The sequence below is a fragment of the Trichomycterus rosablanca genome, chromosome 15 (genome assembly GCF_030014385.1).
Source record: "Trichomycterus rosablanca isolate fTriRos1 chromosome 15, fTriRos1.hap1, whole genome shotgun sequence".
NCBI classification, from domain to species: Eukaryota; Metazoa; Chordata; class Actinopteri; order Siluriformes; family Trichomycteridae; genus Trichomycterus; species Trichomycterus rosablanca.
Window position 1 is genome coordinate 23,046,217 of NC_086002.1, and position 27,322 is coordinate 23,073,538.

The 27,322-nt window shown below is 40.2% G+C and overlaps 1 non-coding gene and 2 pseudogenes across 1 annotated transcript; 2 read left to right on the forward strand and 1 right to left on the reverse strand.

Moving 5' to 3' along the window:
* LOC134328732 (zinc finger protein 850-like) overlaps positions 1-27,322 on the reverse strand; it is a 314,276-nt pseudogene that overhangs the window by 105,011 nt on the left and 181,943 nt on the right.
* On the forward strand, positions 6,347-6,428 carry trnal-uag (transfer RNA leucine (anticodon UAG)). The gene has a single exon. It is a non-coding gene; the product is annotated as a tRNA-Leu (tRNA).
* The window catches only part of LOC134328697 (NACHT, LRR and PYD domains-containing protein 12-like), a 34,839-nt pseudogene continuing 33,193 nt past the window's right edge, over positions 25,677-27,322 (forward strand).

Here is a 27,322-nt window from a genome sequence, read left to right on the forward strand (position 1 = left end):
GAGAGACAAGCAGGAACCGGGAGCTATGCTAAATGAGTCTATGGCTAATGTTATGGAGCACGATTACTGGCATCCACCGTCTCCTGGTGAGTAACATTGCAACTAAATATACCAATATAACTGTCTAAAGATACTATATTTATCTGAATAACAGTGTAAAGATGCAATACTTACCTGAATAACAGTCTAAAGAGTCTAGAATATAGCCTGAATGAATGTCCAGCACATCATTTGACTTTATTTTAGATATTTAATGTAAAAGAATATCGTAATGTAATGTGTTCCTTCTTTTGTCACAGGTGCAGTGGATGCTGCATCTGCAAGGATAAAGGAGCTGGAGCACAAGGTGATGGAGCTGGAGAATGAAATTAAGCAGATTAGGTTTCTGACAGACCAACCTAAGCTGAATCATTTTTGCTCAACTGATGAAGAATTCCGCTTCTTCACAAGATTCCCCTCCGAGGAAGTCTTCATGTTGTTCTGGGAGTCTGTTGCACCATCAGCTTCTAGGATCACTTACTGGACCAAGATACAGAGGAAGGCATATGGAACACCCAGTCCTCATTGCAAACTACCCCTTTGTCTTTGCCGCATTGGTGCTGGACTCAAGGAATAAGCTTTGGCGTCAATTTTTAAGGTCAGTTTGTCCACTGTTAGTCGCATCATCATAACATGGACCAGTTACTTTTACCTGGTTTTGGGTTCTCAACCTTCATGGATGACTCGACAGCAGGTGCAAGCTACCATGCCTGAAAAATCCCGCCAGTGCTGCCCAGAGGTCCGTGTGCTGATTGACTGTACAGAGGTCCGCTGTGAGACAGCAACATCACTCACCCTACAGTCTGAAAGCTTCTCAAATGACAAAAATCACACAACTTTCAAAGCACTGGTTGGGGTTGCTCCCTGTGATGTCATCACATTTGTTTCCAAGCTTTACACTGGCTCCATCTCAGATCAGGAAATAACTCGGAGGTCTAACTTCGCCAGGCTACTGCAACCAGGAGATGGAGTGATTGCTGATAAGGGCTTTCAGATTGAAAGTAGATGTTGGCAGAAGTAGGTGCAACCCTGATCATTTCCCCCTTCAAGAAGTCTGCTCAGTTCACCAAAGAAGATGTTGAGAAGACACAAGCAATAGCACATCTAAGAGTGCTGGTGGAAAGGGCAATCCGCAGAGTGAAGGAGTACCACATCTGGGATGGGGTTGTTCCACTTTCCCTCACAAGCTCCGTCAATCAACTTTGGACCATCTGTTGCTTGATGTCAAACTCTCAGGGTCCCCTGGACATCAAGGAGGATAACCCTGTTTGAACGTGCATAGTTGTAGTAATAGTAACCTATAAGTGCAATAACAGTCATTTTCAGGTTCTAAAATATTTCAGTTCAGATTCATGTATTTTTTCTAATTTACTTTGTACAAAAATCTGCTTTCATGCTTAAACCTTTTCATCACTTTTCTCAACCACTCTCCCTCAAGCAAATATGGGGTTTGTTCGAAAACCTAGGGAGCTGCCTTGCTGTCTTACTGTCTACATAAGCAGCTGCCTCAGTAGAGAGGATTCTAATAAGTCATTGACTCAGAAGTGAATTTATTCGAATGCACTACTTAGACAGCGATTACGTTATCCACTGTTCCCCCCACCGCCGTAGCTTTACCTCAGTGAGTCCTCGGCATCAGTTTCTTAAGCGCTTAAACTGTTATTGCACCATGGTGCTGCACTTACCGCTTCTGTAACTGTTTTGATTAATACTAGCTTTGAAGGAACAGCGTACAAAACAAATTTCCTGACGTGCTGCTGTCAGACGAAGAAATTGAAGAAGATGGGCTCTAACTGCTGATCTTGAACACAGATTTTCTGAGGGGAAACTTCCTCTAACCCTCTGAGGGGAAAAAACCATTAAAAGTTACAAACCGTAAACACTTTCTACATAACTTTAAATAGTTTAAAGTTTGATAAGTAATTAATAGTAATTTCTTAGTAATTTTATATTACAGATTTATGAATGTAAGATGTTACACAAACTATTTATACAAATTATTCAATATTTTAAAACCCATACATACAATTAAAGATAACTTTAATAAAACACATTCAAAAATTCAATTTATTCTTAAACAAACAGCTTTAAACTTAATACTATTACATTCACACTATAAGTATTGACAAATAAGTTGAGTAATTACAAATGGCATGCAGTAAACTATTATACGTCTATTTACATTTACTTATATGCATCTATTTACATACATGTCCCTAATTTATATTGCTTTACCTATGTACAATTTTTATTTCTCACAGGGAGCAAGGCCAGCTAAATACTATTCCTGGCTTTAAACTTGCCCCTGTTAAAGTTATTTTTTGATGATGCCAAGCCTGACTTCCGTCTAAACAGAGAATTCCTGACAGTGCTTTTCCAGCTGGTCCATAATGAGATCACTCACGGCTGGGGGAAAACCATTGAAGTTTTTTATTTTTTTTTATTTTGGCTGGCATGTGGCACATCATATCATGTTGTTTCACGTGCATTTTCCATGCCCTGTACTACAGTCCATGATGTGATTCACCGGGTGGCCAGAGAAATAATGCGAATTCTTCCCCAAATCATTTGCTACCCAAAACAAGAGGACTTACAGAGAATCGCTGAAGGATTTGTAAAACTGGTCAATCATGTAGCTTTTCGATCTGTAGTTGGGGCCATAAATGGGTGCCACATTAGAATCAAAGCTCCAGGAGAACCATATGCACAGTGCTACAGGAACAGGAAGCTCTATACATCTATACACCTGCAAGCTGTGTGTAAACTAAATAAAATTATTTTGAGTGACTTATCAAAGAAAATGTCATATAGCTATTTAAAACTAGAAAACTGAACTATTGCATGGATTAAATTTAAGATAACAAGCATTTCCTGTAAACAAAACCAGAGTACAGTTTTACTTTAAAAAAAAACTTTATTTAAATAACAAATCTAATTTATTTTATTGACGAGTCTTTAAAAAAGACTGAACAAGCGTTCAGACCGCTCCTCTTCTGCCTGTTCTAGCCCGTCTTCTCTCTCTCTTTCTCCCACTCCATGTCCTCTCTAAGGAGTTCTAATAAACTTCCCTGCCTCTTCCTTCCTCTCTCCTCAGATAGCTCGGAAGTCACAGCAGAAGATTGCCCTGGTTCTTCCTCAGTAAAAGAGGCAATCAGCACAGGAGATGAAATAGATTGGTGGCTACTCAGGGCTTCATCCATAAGGCTGAACCAGGGCCATGTTGCTGCAGTGACTTCCCCGTTGTCTGTTCCACTTCCTGATGGTGGACACTTTAGTTCCTAAAGTCAATAAAAATATAATTAAACTTAAGCTTCAGTCAGTTTAACACTCAAACAGATACTATTAATCAGTACTTTCTCAAGTAATCTATGAAAGGTCTGTTTTAGAACTTACCTTGTATTTCTTTTTAAGGTTGTCCCACTTTTTTGCAGGCTTGCTGTTGGGACACCTTGTCCTCCTGCCCCAGTTCTATAAGAATAGTTCTAAGAACAAACAAATAAACAAAAAATTTCACTCAGTGTGCTTTTGAATATGAAATTATGTGAAGTTTTAATCAGATTAGGAATATGCTTAAATTACACAAATAAAATAAATACTATAATAAATATGATACTGTAATAAATAACACTTCCTTAAATCACACTTTGTACTATAACTGACTGTTTATTTGGTAAATGGACCACTTAACTATCTTACTTCCAACTCTGACACAGCAGAGTTTCTTCCTCCTGTGAACAGACGCTCTTTTTTAATTCCAGCCCTAATAAAGGCTTCAACGACTGATCTGTTCCCTGAAAAAGTGGAAGCTTCTGCATTTGAATGCTGAATACCAACTAGTTACGTTGCAAAAACCTTATAACTGTGGTTATAACTGTTATGTTAAAAGAAGAACCTAGCACTTGCTTACAAAGCTAACAGAGATAGTACTAGGCCATTCAGACTAACAAGATGAGGCGGCATGCCAACTAACATCTCCACATACCGAACACGGTTAAATTAACTAATAAACACAAAACTGCAAATAAAATACACTTGTACACATTTATGAAAATGAAAAATGAAGGAGAATTACTTACATTTGAAAATAACTTCACCGGCCGCACTGCTCGCTGCTCCGCTCCCATCCTCCATATTTGTCCAATTTCATCAGAAAGGTTTTGCCGCATTGAATGCTGGAATTGCCTCCACTGCTAAGGAAGCATCTGATGCTCACTCGTTCTTGAGTCAAAATAACATTGAAATTTTAAGATGCCTAACGTGAGCATTTTAAGGCATCTAGGATTTCGAACAGCCTCCTTCTCGGGAGCGCGCACAGGATGACGTAAAATGCTGCCTATGTAGAGAGATCCTATGTCTGAAATAACTTTTATGCTAGCATAGTTTTGCTCACTTGCTAGCTAATGGTTAATTTTATGTCAGAATGTCCACCCTGTTATGGCCCACCCTGTTACGACCTAATACATAACCTTCTGGACGTCACAGTGTATATGAGGTTCATGTGTAATTTAGCTTAACCAATATTAGTTTAGAAAAGTATAAGATGTCATTTTCATAATCAAACATAAAAAACAAATAAAAACAGTGTTTCATTTTCAAAAAGTTTTAAGGTAAAAAAGGTTGCATATGGGGCTGAATAGCCGCAGACCAGTCAGGGTGCTGACCCCTATCCACCGCCGAAAGCACCAACAATGGGCACATGAGCATCGAAACTGGACCCCGGAGCAATGGAAGAAGGTGACCTGGTCTGATCACCTTTTCTTCTCCATCACGTGGATGGCCTGGTGTGTGTGCGTCACTTACCTGGGGAACACATGGCACCAGGATGCACAATGGGAAGAAAGCAAGCCGTGGGTCCTGCCATCCACATGGATGTTACTTTGACACACACCACCTACCTAATCATTGTTATCAATGATATCAAATTAAAAAAAGGTTTGATGAATCTTAAATTCGATTATGTAAATCATATATTTTACATAGATTTAATGTATTTCTTTCTATGCACATATTTAACACACAATTATTTTTTTATAATTGCAGCAGCGTAAAATTTTGCAAGAAAGAAAAACAATACAAAACATGACGTGTGAACATTATGATACATTTAGGTGTGTTTACTTATCAAATATGATTAGTTTAGTAAATAATGTTAGAGACTATTAGAGACTGTATGATAGATTTGATTAGAAACTGTATTAGAGACTGTGAGAGACTGTATTAGAGACTGTATAAAAGATTGCATGAGAGACTGTATTAGAGACTGTATAAAAGACTGCATGAGAGACTGTATAAGAGACTGTATTAGAGACTGTATGAGAGACTGTGAGAGACTGTATTAGAGATTGTATGAGAGACTGTATTAGAGACTGTATGAGAGACTGTATTAGACTGTGTGAGAGACTGTGAGAGACTGTATTAGTGATTGTATGAGAGACTGTATAAGAGATTGTATGAGAGACTGTATTAGACTGTGTGAGAGACTGTATTAGAGATTGTATGAGAGACTGTATTAGACTGTGTGAGAGACTGTATTAGAGACTGTGTGAGAGACTGTTTTAGAGACTTTAATATTGTATGAGAGACTGAATTAGAGAATGTATTAGAGACTGTATTATAGACTGTATTAGAGATTGTGTGAGACTGTATTAGACACTGTATTAGAGACTGTGTGAGAGACTGTATTAGAGACTGTGTGAGAGACTGTATTAGAGACTGTGTGAGAGACTGTTTTAGAGACTTTAATATTGTATGAGAGACTGTATTAGAGAATGTATTAGAGACTGTATTATAGACTGTATTAGAGAATGTGTGAGACTGTATTAGACACTGTATTAGAGACTGTGTGAGAGACTGTTTTAGAGACTTTAATATTGTATTAGAGGCTGTATTACAGAATGTATTAGAGACTGTATTATAGACTGTATTAGAGACTGTATTAGAGACTGTGTGAGAGACTGTATTAGAGACTGTGTGAGGAACTGTTTTAGAGACTGTGTGAGAGACTGTTTTAGAGAAATTAATATTGTATGAGAGATTGTATTAGAGAATGTATTAGAGACTGTATTATAGATTGTATTAGAGATTGTGTGAGACTGTATTAGAGACTGTATTAGAGACTGTGTGAGAGATTGCATTAGAGACTGTGTGAGAGACTGTTTTAGAGACTTTAATATTGTATTAGAGGCTGTATTAGAGAATGTATTAGAGACTGTATTATAGACTGTATTAGAGATTGTGTGAGACTGTATTAGAGACTGTATTAGAGACTATGATAGATTGTATTAGAGACTATATTAGAGATTACCAAGGTAGCGTGGCCGAGCAGTCTAAGGCACTGGATTTAGGCTCCAGTCTCTTCGGAGGCGTGGGTTCGAATCCCACCGCTGCCAACTCATAATGTTTACCAGTCTGGTGTAGCTTGTGCTCGATCACAAGTGTGCCGATTACACTTGCGGACTTTTCAGTCCGCAACCTCTTTGTCTGCAATTTCCCTCTGGGATCAATAAAGTATTCTGATTCTGAGATTATATGAGAGACTGTATTAAAGAATGTATTAGAGACTATGATAGATTGTATTAGAGACTTTATTAGAGATAGTATGAGAGACTGTTTTAGAGACTGTGAGAGACTGTATTGAAGACTGTATTACAGAATGTATTAGAGACTGTATTAGAGATTGTGTGAGACTGTATTAAAGACTGTGTGAGAGACTGTATTAGAGACTATGATAGATTGTATTAGAGACTGTATTAGAGACTTTATTGGAGATTGTATGAGAGACTGTATTAGAGAATGTATTAGAGACTATGAGAGACTGTGAGAGACTGTATTAGAGACTGTGTGAGAGACTGTATTAGAGACTGTGTGAGAGACTGTATTAGAGACTTTATTGGAGATTGTATGAGAGACTGTATTAGAGAATGTATTAGAGACTGTATGAGAGACTGTGTGAGAGACTGTATAAGAGACTGTGTGAGAGACTGTATTAGAGAATGTGTGAGAGACTATTAGACACTGTATTAGAGACTGTGAGAGACTATGAGACTCTGTGAGAGACTGTTTTAGAGACTGTGTATAACGGATATTTTGGGCTGTGTTCATAACATGGCGTCTGCTACTTTGGTGCAGAGTTCACAAGTAGACAGATTGTTTGAATGTAAAAAAGATAGCATTTCTGCTCTTCTTTAGTAACACATAAAGGCTGTTTAATTTTATCATTCACACAGAACAACAAAATAATTTTGTCTACTGTCTGATTCTGAATGTCCAACTGTTTAAAAACTAAAATCCTCTCTTTTGTGGAGTCAGGTTACACTCGCGCCTTTGAACTCAGAACGTTGAAGATTTGGAGGAGCAGTTAAATGCTGCATGGAGTTAAAGTAAAAGTGAGCTCTTCGGTTTATGTGAAGAGAAATATAAAGTTTTCTAGATAATCACGGTGAGTTTGTGAATATAAAGTTGTAATATGTAAATGTTATTAATCCGTATTTGATGGAGAAATGTTTAGGATTGATTTTATTACCTGATATTTTTCGGTAAGGAAAAATGCGTCACATTTAACACCGTTATTTAGGCGTGTCAACAACAACACGGATATTTTTTACACTTTAGTCTTCTGTGTTTTTCTCTCATCCACACGAACTCACAAACCCACGATTAATGAAAACAGGATAAAGAGATTTCTGAAAACTGCTTCATTGTTTTCGTCTGGATACTAAAATGTAGATTTATACAGATGTTGTGACGTCAGCGCGCTGGTATATACATACATGCAGGCGGTGGAGAAAATAACAGAAACACACAATCAATAATAAACATAAAACATCAAATAATAAACATGTATGAGAGGATTACATCAAGAGTTCAAACTTTACTGAAGAAAGGTTGGAATTCATTACTGATAATGTGTCCATGCTGTGTGTGATTATAAAGAAAGCACTAATCTAACACATTGATGAGAGTGAGATTGTTATTAATACACTTTCATTTATATAAGAATGTTAAATCAGATCAGTGCTGGTTGAGTTATTGGTATACTGGTGTAAAACTAAAAACATTACAGAGCAGTTTTAAATCCCAGGGGGTCACGGACAAACTTTACAGTGTACACACGAGTGTAATTAAAATATTTCAATGTTTTATTATAAAAAGATTAAAAAATCTGAACGTCAAACATTGCTTATCTTGTCTGATCTATAATAAATACGCATAAGTATAAATGCATGTGTATCAATTAGACTTTAACACGAACATTAACACATAACATTTTGGCATTGTAATCTCTCTCTGCCCACACAGAACAGAATAATAGAAGGCTACACACTTCAATATATTTCAAAAGTTAACTGGTTAGTAGTGATGGGAATTTCGGCTCCTTTTAAAGAGCCGGTTCTTTTGGCTCCCAAGTGGCTCCTTAGATTTTTTTGTTGCTTAAATTAATTTATTACCAAATTACATGTAAAATGAATTACTAATGTAAAAAAAAACATTGTATCAAATGTTTATTTTTTAAATGGCTTTATTTATATACTCAACATGAAACAGAGTGCTACAACAATAAATTATAAAATACAAAAACAAAGACCCATCTCAATTAGACAAAAAGGTCTGATTGTGTATATTATTTGTACATTTGCATCTAGAGTGAAACAACACAACATCAACAAAGCATCAATGAAAATGTGCAAAACAAAAAGAAAAAGCAGCATCCAGGTGACAGTATTTGTAAGTATTTAGTGAAGATTGGCATTCAGAAAAACCAAGGAGCTCATCTTTGAGGGGTTGATCCTGTTTCTCCTTTCTGTTATGATCTGCCCTGTTTTGGAATAGATTCTCTCTGAGGGGACAGATGTTGCTACAATACACAGTCTATGTGCCATCACATGTATAAGATGTGGGTAGACTGAACACTTAATCTCCCACCAGCTCAGTGGGTCTGCACTTCTCTGTAAAAGGGGCTTCTCGTGTCCAAACTTTACTATGTTTCCTGTCACTCATTTTCCTCACCTTTCCAGCGTGTAATGTCTGGCTGTGTAAAGCGCTGAGTTCTCTCTCTCTCTCTCTCTCTCTCTCTCTCCTGTTTGTGTGCTCACTGTGTGTGTGTGTGTCTGTAACCCCTCCCCTCCTGCTCAGTGTAAACACACAAACGCAACCACGCATCTTGACCAATCACGTGCGGCTTTAACAGAAAAAACCCGAAAAAAAACCCCCGAATCGGCTCCCAATCAGGAGCCGGATCCCGTCGTTGACTTTAAAGAGCCGGCTCTTAGAGCCGGATCGTTCGCGACCGATCCATCACTACTGGTTAGTTTATAGTTACAGCTGTTTCTTAAAAGTGTATGAACGTGTACGATTAGTTATGCCTGTAATCCACAATTAAGTTCTATACCGTAACAAAAAATATGAATGTAAATGTTCATGCGATGCGATGCGATGACGGTAATGTAAAATAATGTTAATAAAGTCCAATCATTTGAGTGGTTAATGAGAACGCTACTTTAAATGTCACACAAGCTCCGTGCAAAACACGAACACGGAAACGGTACAAATCCGATCTCTTCCCTACACACCAGACAATATATTTTATAATTCACATTACACGACAGGTGAGACGTTCTTTTTTTTCTTAATATAGCGCTTTTATTTAGGAAAAAATAGTTCTTACATAGGCAGGAAAATCTATGGCAGACAAGAGTCAGAACAGCGGATTGGGCGTAACGTTATTATTACTGTTTGCTCCTTTTTCTCAACACTTGTGCTCGATTTACACTAAAGATATATTTAGTAAATAAGTACATGTCCGCGCATGCACGCTTGTGTTCATTTCCGGTTGAACTGATAAAAAATGTTGATTTTGAAAAATTAAAAGATGAGCCGTTATTCAGTTTCTGCTTGTTAGCTCACAGCTAACGCTAGCCAGTGTGGCTTTTCACTCGTCTCTCTGTGTTTTCACCTTACACCAGTGAGCACCCCACAGCCAATCAGTGAGCTCCAACCGCCTACCACTCCCACCCCTCCCTTACTGTGGATGCGCGCATGTCCTAAAGTCTCAGTTTTCAAGGTAAACCTGAAGCAGAAATTTGGCGTGATGTATCTGGAAGTTACACAGACAATATTTTATTCAGATATCCCTTTTCATAATCTCATATATGGGTTATTGTGGAGAATGCATTATTTTGTAGAAGGAGGCTGTGTTGGAATATTCCCACACTTCTGGGAGATCCTACATTCCATAAGAAGGCCAGGGTGTATTCTGTTACACGAATCCACATCTGGGATCCATTCTTAGACATTCTTAGTCCATACAGTTCTGTTATTCTATAGAAAATATATCAGTCACACAGAGGCCCTAGCTGTCAGTAGGACTGTGGGAAGCTCTACTGAGTTGTAAGAAAATGACACACCTAATACATTCCATATGTTTTTTGTCTGAATATTCAAGTATATAAGGGGAAGCAAATGTCATTGGAGCCAGAGAGAGAAGATTCGACTACATACATGCTCTCTCTCCGGACAAAGTTGTTCGATCGATACGGTTTCATTCTGTAATAAACTTCTTAATTGCAAGTGAAACGTAAGTAAGTAAGTAAGTAAGTAAGTAAGTAAGTAAATTTTATTTATAAAGCACTCTTAATACAACTTACGTTGACCAAAGTGCTGTACATTGAATAAGCATACATAACACAACATTATGTTAAAAAAGTAAGAACCAAATAAAAATACAGAGTAAGAGACAAAATAAAACAGATAAAAATAGACTAAACAATTAAAATTAACACAGCTCCTCACTGTTCAAATGCCAGCTTATAAAGGTATGTTTTTAGGAGTGATTTAAAAACAGCGGCCGAAGGTGCTTGTCGAATATTAGGAGGTAGAGTGTTCCATAGCCTCGGAGCATAAACTGCAAATGCACGATCACCTTTTAGCTTCAAACGAGCCCTAGGAACAGTCAACAAGTTCTGAGTGGCTGATCTTAAAGATCGCTGTGTGGTTGCGGGAGAAAGCATACCACTGAGATAAGCCGGGGCTTGACCATTAAGCGCTTTAAAAACAAATAAAAGCACTTTAAACTGAATCCTGTGCTGAACAGGCAGCCAATGTAGTGAGGCGAGGACGGGTGTAATATGGTTTCTTTTCTTGGTATTAGTCAGTAACCTTGCTGCTGCATTCTGGACCACCTGTAAGTGCCGCAACAGAGACTGACTAATCCCAATATACAGAGAATTACAGTAGTCAATTCTTGCAGAAATGAATGCATTAATAACTTTTTCCAGGTCAGAATAGAAGAGAAAAGGCTTAATCTTCGCAATATTTCTGAGCTGGAAGAAGCTATTCCTTACCACAGAGTTGATTTGTTTATCAAATCGGAGGTCAGAGTCAAAGATAACACCAAGATTTCTCACAGATGTTTTGACACATGTAGACAAGTGACCAAGGTTATTGGAGACACTATTGATGTGATGAGGACCCCCAAAAACGATAACCTCTGACTTGCTTTCATTCAGCTGAAGAAAATTGTCAGCCATCCACCTCTTTATGTCCTCAAGACAACTGCTAAGAGATGCTAACGAGCCATTGTCATTCGGTCTAATGGGAAGATAAAGCTGTATGTCATCAGCATACAGGTGAAAGCTGACATTGTGCTTCCTAATTATTTGACCCAATGGCAGCATATAGAGAGAAAAAAGGAGGGGCCCTAGTATGGACCCTTGTGGAACACCACAAGAGACATCAGCAGAAGAAGAGAAATAGCTGCTAATATTCACTGAAAAGGTTCTATTCTTAAAATAAGATATGAACCAATTCAGGGCCTCTCCCTGTAACCCCATCCACTTTTCCAGGCGACCAACAAGTATGTCATGGTCAACAGTATCAAAAGCAGAACTAAGGTCCAATAAAATGAGGATGGCACAATTTCCCTCATCAACAGTAAGTAGCAAGTCATTTGTCACCTTCAGAAGAGCAGATTCAGTGCTGTGCATAGACTTAAAGCCAGATTGAAAAATCTCAAAAATACCATCTCTACTCAAAAATGGTAAAAGCTGAGAATATACAACCTTTTCCAGCAATTTAGCCAAGAATGGTAATTTAGAAATCGGCCTATAGTTACTAGCCACTGTAGCATCAAGATTATGCTTTTGAGCAGAGGTGTAACTACAGCATGTTTAAAGCATGCTGGAACAGTACCAGTGGCAAGGGAAGTATTAATGATATCCAGGACAAATGTTATGATGTGGGGAGGAAGGACCCAGGGATGCGGAGGTATAACTAAAAAGGGTTTTTATTTACAAAATCATAAACATAATATACATAAAATAAAAGGAATAACAATAACAAAAAACACTTCGGGGAATCCCGAAGGCAGCCGGACGTCAGGGGCTGAAAAGGAACAAAAAAGGCATACGAAAGAAAACGGGAAGCGCGAGGCGCGAACCCAGGACTCTTGCCTCCCGACCGGGAGCTTTAACAGCCTGCCACAGCGGCGCTAGTGGCAGACTCGCTCCCGGCGCTATTGAAGCAAAGAGTGGGTTCGCGAGATGGACCACCTCGCGCTGTTGGCCGTAGAAGGGGGGGGTAACACCAACGATAGCTGCGTGGCATGGCGCTTTCCAGCAATCAATGCTGGCTAGAGCCATGCCAGCTACCGGGTGTGATCGATTTGCGGGTTTCATAAGTTAAATGACAAAGGCGCTGTCACCAGCCAGGGTGGCTGGGAAGTGGCCATTTGCTCCTGCGCTCCAGAGGGCGAAACGTGACGCTGTCACCAGCGGTAGCTGGGAGGGGGTCACGTTCCTCTGGGCGCAGTCATGGGGTCTCTAGGTGGCGGCGGCACGGCGGCTCGACGGCTCGGCGGCAGCGGCCCGACGGCGACCTGAGAGCAACCACCAGGCGGCGGCGGCGGCACGACAGCTGCGGCACTCTGGCGGCAGCTTGGCGGCGGCGGCGGCGTGGTGGCGCCCACTAGCGGTGGCCCGGCGGCAGCGGCACGGCGGCGGCGGCACAGTGCGGCGGCACAACCTAAAGCTAAAAAAAAAAACAATAAACATAAAAGGACACCGCAGTGTCAAACAAACTCAAAGAAAGAAAAAAAGAAACAGCCAACTAGAGCAGAAGGTGCGACGGCTACAGCTCTGCACCTATCCCTTAAATAAGGGAAGGCACAGGTGTAGCCACTTCGCCCTAACGAGCTGGCCAGGTATTAAAAGGCACAGCTCGTTTCTGCTCTGTAAGGCCTGTGGCGTCAGGGAGAGATGGTACATTCCCCTGATGCCACAGAGCCTAACAACAAAAGGTCCTAATATATCAAATGTCTCCCTAACTATCTGTGGGGGCATCACATCAAGTGGGGAGGTTGTTGGCTTTGTTTGCAGCACCAAATCTGTTAATTCGGAGATTGAAACAGCCTCAAACTTTTCAAACATACCTGGGCACGGCGGTGGAAGTGGAGAATCTATACCCAAGTAAGTAATGCCAGACCTAATTGTTTCAGTTTTTTCCACAAAAAAGTTTAAAAACTCTTCACATACTCTAGAAGAAGGAACATTTCCAACTTCGGGTGATGATTTAAGTAAAGAATTTATTGTACTGAACAGTACTTTAGGTCTGTTGTAATTTTTGGCAATTATGCTTGAAAAGTATGCCTCTCTAGCAGACTTAACAGCTAGCTGATAGTCTTCCAGGCAACCTTTAAAAATATCCAAACTTACTTGCAATCTGTCCTTTCTCCATTTCCATTCCGCTCTTCTACAAGCCTGTCTAATTTCATGTGTGGATGCATTTAACCAGGGCTGAACTTTTGGTTTTAAGCATTTAAATTTCATAGGGGGTTTGTAACGCGGTTCGAGACTACACGGAGATACTCCATTGGGAGTATACGGCGCATGCCTAGAAAACCCCACTTTACCATCCGAGCAGTTCCTTACTCTCACTGGGACAAGCTTTCTCCGGGAGCCCCTGTGAATATAACGAGGCCGGTGAAGGAGTCCAAGCTGTTTGATGACTAGAATACACGATGGAGTAGTGTAATTGTTGAACTTCATCAGCTGGTCAGCAGAATAGTTCAACATTGTGCCGATCGCAGGAAAACTCACCCAACCGTTCACCACGTAGCTGTAAATTGTAATCCAGACCGTTTTAGGATGTGAAGAAAACGTACCAGCGTCCGCATCTTTTAAAATGATCCAACACACACACCATAGTCTTTTAGTATCCAACAGGCGCTGAGATTATCCGATGAAAAATAAATAGAGCAACAGGAGCGGTAGCAATAACATGAGTGTGTTCAAAGATAAAAATGAAAAGAAAAATACGATAAAAATACAATAAAATATGATAAAATACGATAACGGTAGCGGCAGCCAGATGCGCCAGCGTCCACCATCACCATGACAACGTATTGTGCTACCTTTGCCTGATTTATTTCTGCTATCAGTTAGTAATGTGTGTGGTTTTAGTTTTACTTTCTTAAAAAGTTTAAAGTTCAAAATACGCAAAGTACAGATGAATAACTGTTTATCTGATTCTATGTTATTCCACTCCAATAACCCTTATTTCTCACTCCAATAACCCAACTGTTGGGTTATTTTCTCAACCCAGCACTTTGGTTATCATTTAGCTGTTGCCAGTGGCTAAATTCTCCTAGGCCATTACAAATGTACATTTATATTCTTGTGTTGCCAGATTTGGAGGATTTTATTTGAAACTGGGGGGAAATTTTCAAGGAAACACAACATTGCAAATAAAAACAGTTCAAATGTCACTGTAAGTTCCAAAAATTAGTGAAGTCCGCTTGACGCTTTACGTACTCCCATCCAAGTTCTAACACCATGTCCAAAATGAATAAATCCATGAGGCGTGATGAGTTGCATTTAAAACTTGTTTACTGTGTATTTTAGAGCACAAAACAAAACGGTACAAAAGGTATCACAGGTAAGACATAAGAGCACGGCAAGGTCAAAAAACTGTGTGACTCCACTCCGGATCCAAAATTTTACTCCCATGGTGCACCACACCTGAATGTTCAATACCACTGCGAACTTTGATATTCTTTACACCACCGCTTCCAGAAGATGTCTGCCAGGTACTGGACTTGCTTCCATCTTCTCTTGGCATACTGGTCCTCTTTGTTAAACACACCAGAAGGTAATGCTGGTTTAACTTTAAGCAGAAGCAGGTGATTGGGTGTTAACGCCTCCAAGTCATTCAAGTCTGATGATACTCTTGTGATGGGTCTACTGTTAATGATTGCTTCAGCTTCACATAGCAGCGTGTGCAGGTCTTCTTCATCCAAAACCTGCTCTCGTAAGGTCACACTGAATATTTTCCTCACAGAGCGGATAAGCCTCTCCCAGCTTCCACCTGCTGGAGGATTAAAATGCCATGCAATGCCCCTTTGCTGGAGATTTTTCGCCATAAGACTGCTATTCCACTGCTGGATAGATCGTTTTAACTCTGTGTCAGCTGCTTTAAGGTTGGTGCCATTATCAGAGTATATCTCTTTTACCTGTCCTCTTCTTGCCATAAATCTTCTTATTGCATTGAGGCATGCATCTGTGTCCAGAGAAGATGCAACTTCAAGATGGATGGCTCTTGCAGCGAGGCAGGTAAAGATGACTCCATATCTTTTTACTTCTCCTCTTCCTCTTCTTACTAGAAAAGGTCCGAAGTAATCCATGCCAACTCTGGTGAAAGGTGGATCATCAGGGAGAACTCTGCATGCAGGTAAGTCAGCCATTAGTTGTTTCCCAGCCACTCCATGTAGCCTTCTGCAAGTTATGCACTTTGACAACAGCCTACTGATGGCACCACTGGCTCCAGGGATCCAAAACCTTTCTCTTAGTTTAGACAGCATGTGGTTTCTGCCTGCATGAGCCGTGACTTCATGCATGTTTCTCAGTACAAGAGTGGTGATGTGAGACTGTTTAGGTAGTATAACTTGTTACTTAGATTCAACTGGCATGGCTGATCGACTTAACCTTCCACCTACTCTCATCACACCATCGTGAAGCACTGGGTTTAGTTTGTGTAGCAGGCGACTCCTCTTAACTCTGTGCTGTTCCTTTAACATCATCATGTCTTCTTTACTACTTCACAATCTGTGTCTCTGCATCAGCCAAATCAGCACAAGTTAAGTCCGCTCCTTTTATTGTCCTTTTGAAATTCTCCATATTTATTTCATCACCTGATGTCCACATTTCCTTTCTTTTTGTTTTCAGCTCCATCAACAGCGTTTTCAGCTTGAGAAACCAGGCAACAGCTCGCTTCAATTTGATCCAGGATGAGAAATGATGCATTAACTGGTCTGTTGCACTGTGGAGCCTCTGTGACTGGATAACGTGTGTTTGAGCAACACTTTTTATTTCCAAGTCTTCACAACTCAAAACTGTGGGGTCTGGATTTGCAGGCCACTGCTCTGGAGACTGGAGAATACAGTCTGGTCCTGACAACCAACTTTCACATCTCAGGAAAGCCTCTGCAGTTAGTCCTCTTGAGACATAATCAGCAGGATTTGAGGTGGTTTTAACATATCTCCACTGAGATGGTTGTGAGTGTTGCAGGATAGTTGTCACTTGGTTTGCCACAAAAGTTTTGAATCTTGTTGTTTCACTGTTTAAATACTTAATAACTGCTGTACTGTCTGTCCAGAATACTGAATCTTTCAGGTCCAGATCCAGCTCCTTTCGCAGTAACTTGTCCATTTTGACAGCAACTGTGGCAGCAGTTAACTCCAGCCGTGGGATAGTTGGAGTTTTCAATGGTGCAACTCTGGCTCTAGCCATCATTAGAGTGGATTCTATATCACCTCTGGAGTTGTGTAGCACCAGGTAGCTTACTGTCCCATATGCATCTTCACTCGCATCAGCAAAATGGTGAAGCTGTGCAAAGACTGGTGAGCCAAAGTGCTTGGTTTTAATGCATCTGTCCACTCCAAAATTTTCCAGATGTTTGAGTCCTGACATCCACTTTTTCCAGCCTTTGATAATGTTGTCAGGCAACTCTTCATACCAGGCATACTTCAGACGACATAACTCTTGGAGAAGTCTTTTAGCTGGCAAAATTACTGGACCAAGGAATCCCAAAGGGTCAAAGATGGAGCTCACAAGAGACAGCAGTCCCCTTCTGGTGTGTGTGGGCGCTCTTTGAGACTGATTTTGAACTTAAACCGATCACTTTTAGCACACCACTGGATTCCCAGGGCTCTCTACACAGGTAAGTAATCTTGGTCCAAATCCAAATCTTGGAATCCTTGTGCTCGTTCACTTTCTGGAATCAGGTTGAGCAATCTCCGACTATTACTTGACCACTTTGTCAGCCTGAAGCCTCCTTTATCCAGCATTCATGTTAAGGCAGCTGCCAGTGAAATAGCACTGTCCTCATCCACTGTTGACTTGATACAGTCATCCACATAAAAATTTCTTTTGACAGTTTTAGCTGCTTCCTGGCCGAACTCTTCTCCAAAGTCTGCAGCACATTTCTGCATGGCAAATATTGCTACACTGGGTGATGAAGTAGCTCCAAAGATGTGGACTAACATTTTATGCTCCACCAGCTCTTGGTTGTAGTCACCTTGACAGTGATGGCATAGTTACCTTGAAAAAGTAATCTGATTACTGATTACTGATTACTCCTTTAAAAAGTAACTTAGTTACTTTATGGATTACTTGATTTTAAAAGTAACTAAGTTAGATTACAAGTTACTTTATTAGTTATATAATGCGGAATATTTCAAAGATATTCCTTTGCAATACTTTATTATTTGGCTGCCAACTTGTGTGTACTGATGAGACTCAATTGAATCCCAGAACATGCTAGTGTGAATGCATGGAAAACAAATTTTAATTTTCTTTCAAGAATATGATACAGACTGACCAACACTATTACGCTAAATCAGCATTGAAAATTGACTTTACTTTTAATAGCCTTCTACAATGCTGGAGCTTCTTAAAACGGAAGATTTTCTTTTAAATAGAAGTGTTATTTAAATGCTATTACAGTGTATCACAAAAGTGAGTACACCCCTCACATTTCTGCAGATATTTAAGTATATCTTTTCATGGGACAACACTGACAAAATGACACTTTGACACAATGAAAAGTAGTCTGTGTGCAGCTTATATAACAGTGTAAATTTATTCTTCCCTCAAAATAACTCAATATACAGCCATTAATGTCTAAACCACCGGCAACAAAAGTGAGTACACCCCTAAGAGACTACACCCCTCAATGTCCAAATTGAGCACTGCTTGTCATTTTCCCTCCAAAATGTCATGTGATTTGTTAGTTTTACTAGGTCTCAGGTGTGCATAGGGAGCAGGTGTGTAGTACAGCTCTCACACTCTCTCATACTGGTCACTGAAAGTTCCAACATGACACCTCATGGCAAAGAACTTCCTGAGGATCTTAAAAGACGAATTGTTGCGCTACATGAAGATGGCCAAGGCTACAAGAAGATTGCCAACACCCTGAAACTGAGCTGCAGCACAGTGGCCAAGATCATCCAGCGTTTTAAAAGAGCAGGGTCCACTCAGAACAGACCTCGCGTTGGTCGTCCAAAGAAGCTGAGTGCACGTGCTCAGCGTCACATCCAACTGGTGTCTCTGAAAGATAGGCGCAGGAGTGCTGTCAGCATTGCTGCAGAGATTGAAAAGGTGGGGGGTCAGCCTGTCAGTGCTCAGACCATACGCCGCACACTACATCAAATTGGTCTGCATGGCTGTCACCCCAGAAGGAAGCCTCTTCTGAGGTCTCTACACAAGAAAGCCCGCAAACAGTTTGCTGAAGACATGTCAACAAAGGACATGGATTACTGGAACCATGTCCTATGGTCTGATGAGACCAAGATTAATTTGTTTGGTTCAGATGGTCTCAAGCATGTGTGGTGGCAATCAGGTGAGGAGTACAAAGATAAGTGTGTCATGCCTACAGTCAAGCATGGAGGTGGGAATGCCATGGTCTGGGGCTGCATGAGTGCAGCAGGTGTTGGGGAGTTACATTTCATTGAGGGACACATGAACTCCAATATGTACTGTGAAATACTGAAGCAGAGCATGATCCCCTCCCTCCGGAAACTAGGTCGCAGGGCAGTGTTCCAGCATGATAATGACCCCAAACACACCTCTAAGACGACCACTGCTTTATTGAAGAGGCTGAGGGTAAAGGTGATGGACTGGCCAAGCATGTCTCCAGACCTAAACCCAATAGAACATCTTTGGGGCATCCTCAAGCGGAAGGTGGAGGAGCGCAAAGTCTCGAATATCCGCCAGCTCCGTGATGTCGTCATGGAGGAGTGGAAAAGCATTCCAGTGGCAACCTGTGAAGCTCTGGTAAACTCCATGCCCAGGAGAGTTAAGGCAGTTCTGGGAAATAATGGTGGCCACACAAAATATTGACACTTTAGGAACTTTCACTAAGGGGTGTACTCACTTTTGTTGCCGGTGGTTTAGACATTAATGGCTGTATATTGAGTTATTTTGAGGGAAGAATAAATTTACACTGTTATATAAGCTGCACACAGACTACTTTTCATTGTGTCAAAGTGTCATTTTGTCAGTGTTGTCCCATGAAAAGATATACTTAAATATCTGCAGAAATGTGAGGGGTGTACTCACTTTTGTGATACACTGTAAATTGTTTTCCAACAAAATCCGCCCAATTTGGCGGATATTCGCCCAATCTGGCAACACTGGAATGCGCAGAGCCAGCTGGCGCTTTTACTCGTAGCGCGCCACGAATACTACTAAATAGTACTACTGTACTTCTGTAATGGTGTTGGTGGTTGACATTTATGTTGAGTGTATTACTGCACTGTTTTGGTGAAGAACTACTCATCTGAGGTGCGCTGCTCCTGCGTGCAGAAATGCTTCCGCAAAAAAATTGCCGGCAAAGCGGTGGTGGGGGGGCCAGAGGGGTGGCCGAAGATTACTTTATGGTGGCCATGGCAACCACTGGCCACCCCCTGGCTCCGCCCCTGCCAAGAAGAAAGCAAAAATATCTTTTCACTAAGGAAAATGACAAAAATAGTAACGCACAGTAACTTGGATAAGTAACTTTAATCTGATTACTGGATTGGAAATAGTAACGCGTTAGATTACTCGTTACTGAAAAATGTGGTCAGATTAGAGTAACGCGTTACTTAGTGCACCATCAGTGCACCTTGAGGCCACCAGAGAAATCTGAGTAGGTCTGTGTCTTTACCAGTAACTCGGACTTGGTAAAACATAGCCTCCACATCAGCCATCATTGCAATAGTCTCTTGTCGAAATCTCAAAAGTACTCCAATAAGTGAGCTTTGTTAAATTTGGTCCTTGTAGTAGTTCTTGGTTTAGGGATGTGCCTCCATAACTGGCTCCACAATCAAAGACAACACGCAGCTTCTGCTTGACAGGATGTCTGACTCCATGGTGAGGTAAGTACCATATTCGTCCTTTAGTTGGCTCACTTTCTGAATGTGTCATTTCCACTGCATACCATACTCTAGAATGCTGTCCATAAACGCAACATATTCTTTGTAGTAGTTGACATCTCTGGAAAATCTCTTCTTTAAATTCAATGCACGTTGCTCTGCGACTGGTCTGTTATTCGGCATGTGCAGTGCTTTGTTCTTAATTGGGAGGCAAATACTGTAATGTCCGTTAACAAATTGTGCAGACTGAATTACCATGGTAATGAATAGGTGATCATCTTTAGACAGCTCAAGCTCCTCAGTTTGTCCAGCATCAGGGAAATCCTGTCTAAACTGAAGCTGCCACAGCTCTTCCAATTTAGCAACAGAAATCCTGTTTACAGTTACTTGTGTCCATTCGTTTGTTTGTGTTGTTTCACCTCCACTACGAAGTGGTCCATTTATTGTCCAGCCCAGTATTGTTCGCACAGCATATGCTCCGTTATCCACACTCTTTACCACTTGAAGTGGCTCCATAGCTTTAGGAACATTTGCTCCAATGAGCAATCCAATGTCAGCATTAATAACTGGGAGGTGCACTTCCTTCAGGTGAGTCCAACTATTCACATCTTCTTGGCGTGGGATGTTATCTTTGCTTACTGGGATAAGCCTTTGCGAGTAAACTTCTGAAAGTTGGATAAATTGGTCACTGTCCAGACTGCTGACTTCCAGTCCATTTACAATGCAAGTATTTTCAACAGATTCTTGTCCCATTGTCCTTAACAAAATACATGTGTTGTGTCCATTAATGTTTAAGTTTTTTGCTCTGTAGCAAAAGTAGTGGTGCTTCCTGGGTCCAGAAAAGCATAAGTAGTCACTACTTTGGACCCTTTAACAGCTTTAACACACACTGGAAAAATAGAGAGAGTGCAGTCTTCTCTACTGGCCCCAGTGATGCTAAGAGCTTCCATAGTAGAGCAAAGTGGGATGTAGTCCAGAACAATCTTGACAGTGAGATTTGTCTTTACAGCTGCTGCTCATGTGACTGTGTTTTAAGCATGCATAACATAAACCTTTGTGTCTCAAAAAGTCAGTCTTGTCTGTGTAACTTGGCTTTCAGTTTTCTGCAGATGGCAAGGCTGTGTTGCTTTACCTTTACAGTAGGTACAAGGTTTGTTATAGGCATCCACTGGTGTACTTTGTAATCTGGCATTTCATCCCTTTTGTCTTTGTTTTCCACAGAGGAGGAGACGACCGCTGCAGTGAAAACTTTCTTTTTAGGTAGGTCTAGAACTCGTGACTTTGGTCTTTGGTAAGTCGATTCATGTGCACTGGTGGTGGTAGTCTCTTTTATATTTCCATAAAGAGGATGTAAAATATACTTGGCTTGTTTGGCAGTAAAATCCACAAAGTCTTTAAACTTTACTCTCTACTTTGTTTTTTCTTGTAAATCACAAGCAAACTTTCTCCATGTCTCTTTAAGCTTATAAGGAAGCTTGCTTACCAGTAATTTTATGTTAGCAGTGTTGTCCAAATCTTCCAAGTAGATGATGTCTGACATGGCATTGGAGCATCCAGTGAGAAACAATGCAAAAGAGTGGAGTGCAGCGCCATCTTCTGGCTTAATTGTTGGCCTGTCCATTACCTTTTTGATGTAGGCTTCTGCTATTTTATAATTATCTCCAAAAAAAACTCTTAACAGCTCCTTTGCCTCGAGATATCGCGCAGTTGGCTCCATGTGAACACAACTTTTTACCAACTCATGGGGCTGTCCACTGGTATATTGCAACAAAAACTGCAGTCTGTCGCAGGCATCACTTGTGCGGCCCTATATAGCATGCTCAATAGATCTTATGAATGTTTGATAATGAAGAGGATCACCACTGAAAATGGGAATTTTTAGTTCAGGAAGCAGAGTGGCTTTGTGGCTTTTCAACAAATAGTCTGTTACACTGGCTTGCTGGTTCAAAGCTTTGCACAAACTGTCCAATGTTGGTCCATCAGCTAACATCAGCTAAGATTGTCCCTGTGGCTGTGTGCAAGTGAAACATGCTGTGATGAAGACTGAAAGGTAGGTGGCATTGCAATATTCATCTCAGGTACAGCAGGTTTCAGCCTTCATTGTTAATGAGGATGATGATACTACGCTTCCATACTGTGATCCAGATCTGCGTGAATGTCTGCTGGTTTTAGAACAGGTAAATTTCACCTCCACCTGTGCGGCGTGCCCTGCGTCCTCCGCGCGCACGTGCACTGATTCCACTGCTACCTCTGCGGCTTGCTCAGCCTGGGCCAAAATATTTTTCATCCAGTCCTCACATTTCCAAAAGACGTCGTTAATACATTTGTTTTTAGGCTCAAACCATGTTTGCTCATTCGCTTTTGTAGGTCAATAAATTCTTGTTGCAAACGATTAAAATCAGTTTATTTTTAACAACATCCGCATTAGAATAATTTTTCATTAATTCTTCAAGTTGTTTTATCATACCTGATACTTGAGACAGCTTGTATTTGCGTGCGTTGATTTGTTTTTGTTTCTGTTCCTCCACAGCCTTTTCTGTCACTTTCACAATCCATTTTTCGCCGCTTTGCTCCGGTTTTTCCAACATTTTCACTACTTTTTTTGTGCAATATTAATCCACATTAACGAAAATATCCACAGGATCCAGTGAAATGTCCCAAAACATCCACAAATGTTGCACAATAAATATAATCCACTCGTGCATAAAAGCATCCATGCCGCAGCGGCAAACTCAGATAGCCTCGAACAATGAGAAAGGCTAGGACTTAGAGTTTTTTCTCCGTCAAATCGCTGAAATGAAGAGAAAGTTTTAAATCCACTTGTTCTCAGTCCTTTATCAAACGTGTCCATAATCCATACATCCATGTGGAGTGAGTTTTTTGACTAAAAATGTAAGTTCCAAAATTTAGTGAAGTCCGATTGACGCTTTACGTACTCCCATCCAAGGTCTAACACCATGTCCAAAATGAATAAATCCATGAGGCGCGATGAGTTGCATTTAAAAATCGTTTACTGAGCACAAAACAAAATGGTACAAAAGGTATCACAGGTAAGATATACGAGCACAGCAAGTTCAAAAAGCTGTGTGACTCCACTCCAGATCCAAATTACTCCCATGGTGCACCACACCTGACTGTTCAATACTGCGGCGAACTTTGACCTTTTCTCTGTTACACAAAATATAATATAATTAACCAAAGAATATACATCAAAGATCATCAGAAAATCATCATATAATACTAAATTTAGAAATAAACAAATCATAAAATATACAACTGATATAAAAATACACTTAGGCTTCTACACACAGTGTTACAGGAACTGGAAGCTCTGTCCATCTACACACCTGCAAAACATGCTTTTGGGATGCTGAAGATCAGATGGAGGTCCATCTTCCTACATGCCCTGCAAAGTCCACCCAGGTTTTGTGCCGGAGGTAATTGCTGCCAGTATTACTCTGTGTTACTCTGCACAATATCTGTATGGGAGCAGGAGATATTGTTCAGCCTGAGGGGAACAGATGTTACAGACACAACCAGTGGTCATCAGCTATTGAGCAACTTTGTGCCGCCATTGCTGATGATCCAGGAAGTTTTAAAATATTTGTATAACAGTTTGTATTTACTCAAATAAACAAACAAACAAACAAACAAAAAAGTTTAATTAGTTGTTTTAGTATGGATGATTCACACTTTCACTTTCAGGAGTAGGACAGCAGGCACGATTGGCTTGTGATTATAGTAGCTTTATTATAATGCACAATAGTTACACATACAATAAGTAATAATTCCCACGAGTTCATAAGGCATGGCCACGCGTTATTTTTTTTTAGGAGATGTCACCTTAGGGCAGGGGTGTCAAACTCAAGGCCCACGGGCCAAATCCGGCCCGCCACGTCATTTTATGTGGCCCGCGAGAGGTTAAACGACTGTACGATAGTTGTGATGGTTCGAGTCGTTACAGAGACGCGCTTATAATTTAATGGGACACCTGCGCCTTTAAAAGCGGCAACTGTTGACATCGTAGTCATGGCAACTAACTTTGACCTTCGTTGAGAAGCCATGTAACTTTTACGGCAAAAGAACGCGGGCAGTAATGTAAACAATAATAATAAATATAAATAATTATCTTGCAGTTTAATACAGAAGCATCGTCTGTAAGTAGTGGCGTTTATATTCTCAGTTGTTTGTAAATGTTTAGTGAGTATATCACAGCGTTTTAGTTACAAATTTACCATAATTAAATACAATTGTTACCGTTACTATAGCAATTAGTATCTTTACACAAAATGCTAACTCGTTAGCGCTATTCTACGTTTGGTTAAATCTCATATTGTACCAGATGTAACACTTGACTACAGCTGTGTGCTTGTACTGTATTAAGTTCTTTATTGTTTTTATTGTTTGTAGTTTTACCTCATCCTGGTGCACACAGTGTATCACACAGCTGGGAAACAAATAAACCGACTGTATTCTGAATAGAGCTGTCTGTCTGTCTGTGTCTGTCTGTCTAGCTGAGAAAGGGGGATAAACTATTAGTGAGAACAGAATGATTGTCTTAAAATACACTGTAAAATCCTACATTAACTGCATCTCTCAAAATGCAGGCTGATTTTGTGACCTGCAAAGTGACACATTCCACCAGTAGATGATGTTAAGAAATATTTACACATAATCCCAAAATGTACAAGAAGATAAGTAAGAAAATTAAGCAGAAGGAGAAAATGTAATGAAAGTGAATACAAGTTTGTGCTTCAGGAAGAGAAACAGGTGCGTCTCTTGTGTTATGAGGCTGTTTCTGTGGTAAAGAAGGACAATATAAATGCAGAATTTAGCCTCTAAGAAAAACAACAGACTGCAATCACAGCAGGATACGTTACAATCGGCCCTTTGAGGGCCACCATAATGCTGATGTGGCCCTCGGTGAAAATGAGTTTGACACCCCTGCCTTAGGGGCTCCGTAGAATGAGAGAGAGTTTGGAATGTGGGAATAAAAAGGCGGCCGCTAGTTTGAGTGCAGCATTCAATAGCATTGTTTAAATGTAATACATATTGCATTTCTGTTCTTCCTTAGTAACACATAAAGGCTGTTTAATATTATCGTTCACACAGAACAAAAAGTTTTTATTACTGTCTGATTCTGTATGTCTAACTGTTTGTAGATTCAGATTACACTCGCGACTTTGAACTTAGAAAGTGGGAGATTTGGAGGAGCAGTTGAATGCTGCATGGAGTTAAAGTAAAAGTGCGCTCTTCGGTTTATGTGGAGAGAAATATAAAGTTTTCTAGAAAATCACGGTGAGTTTGTGAATATAAAGTTGTAATATGTAAATGTTATTAATCTGTATTTGATCGAGAAATGTTTAGGATTGATTTTATTACCTGATATTTTTTCTGTAAGTAAAACTGCGTCACATTTAACACCGTTATTTAGGCCTCAACAACAACACGGTTATTTTTTACACTTTAGTTTTCTGTGTTTTTCTCTCATCCACACGAACTCACAAACCCACGATTAATGAAAACAGGATGAAGAGATTTCTGAAAACTGCTTCTTTGTTTTCATCTGGATACTAAAATGTAACTTTACACAGATGTTGTGACGTCAGCGCGCTGGTATATACATGCAGGCGGTGGACAAAATAACAGAAACACACAATAATAAACATAAAACATCAAATAATAAACATGTATGAGAGGATTACATCAAGAGTTCAAACTTTACTAAAGAAAGATTGGAATTCATTACTGATAATGTGTCCACGCTGTGTGTGATTATAAAGAAAGCACTAATCTAACACATTGATGAGAGTGAGATTGTTATTAATACACTTTCATTTATATAAGAATGTTACATCAGATCAGTGCTGGTTGAGTTATTGGTATACTGGTGTAAAACTAAAAGCATTACAGAGCGGTATTAAATCCCTTTTTTATTTATTTATTTTAGATTTGTAGGATTAATTACACTAACTGTTAGTTACATTTACATTTACATTTTCAGCATTTAGCAGACGCTCTTATCCAGAGCGACTTACAGAAGTGCTTCTATAGTGAACATTTCATTTCTCAAGTTTAGGAAAACAACAGTCAAAGAACACAAATCTGCTAAAACCTGTTAGAACCAAAGTGCTTAGAAATGGAAAAGAATGGAACAAAATGTTAGTAAATAAGTACAAGTCAGCCTAAGTGTTTAGTAAAAAGGTGATGAAGGTTTTTAATCGTTTTTTAAAGACAGCAAGAGACTCAGATGTTCGGACAGACAGAGGAAGTTCATTCCACCACTTCGGCGCTAGAACAGAGAACAGCCTTGATGCTTGTCTTCCTTTAGTCCTGGATGGAGGCTCAAGTCGAGCGAGACTAGAGGCTCGGAGGTTGCGTGGTACAGAGCGGGGTTTGATTAGACCCCGAAGGTAGCTTGGGGCTGGTCCATTTTTGGCTTTGTAGGCGAGCGTCATTGTTTTAAACTGAATGCGTGCAGCTACAGGAAGCCAGTGAAGAGAACGTAGCAGTGGGGTGATGTGGCAGTGTTTGGGTTGGTTAAAAACCAGACGGGCAGCTGCATTTTGAATGAGCTGTAAGGGTTTAATCGTGGACATGGGAGCTCCAGCCAGAAGGGAGTTGCAGTAGTCCAACCGTGAGATTACAAGTGATTGCACCAGAATCTGGGTAGCTTCCCTGGAGAGAAATGGACGAATCTTCCTGATGTTGTACAGGAGGAACCGGCATGATCTTGTCATGTTGGCTATATGAGGAGAGAATGTCAGCTGGTTATCAAGGACAACACCAAGACTTCTTACCTTATCAGATGGTCTGATCTGGGAGTCATCCAGAGAAATTACTAGGTCCTGGGTTGGAGACTGATCTCCAGGAATGAGCAAC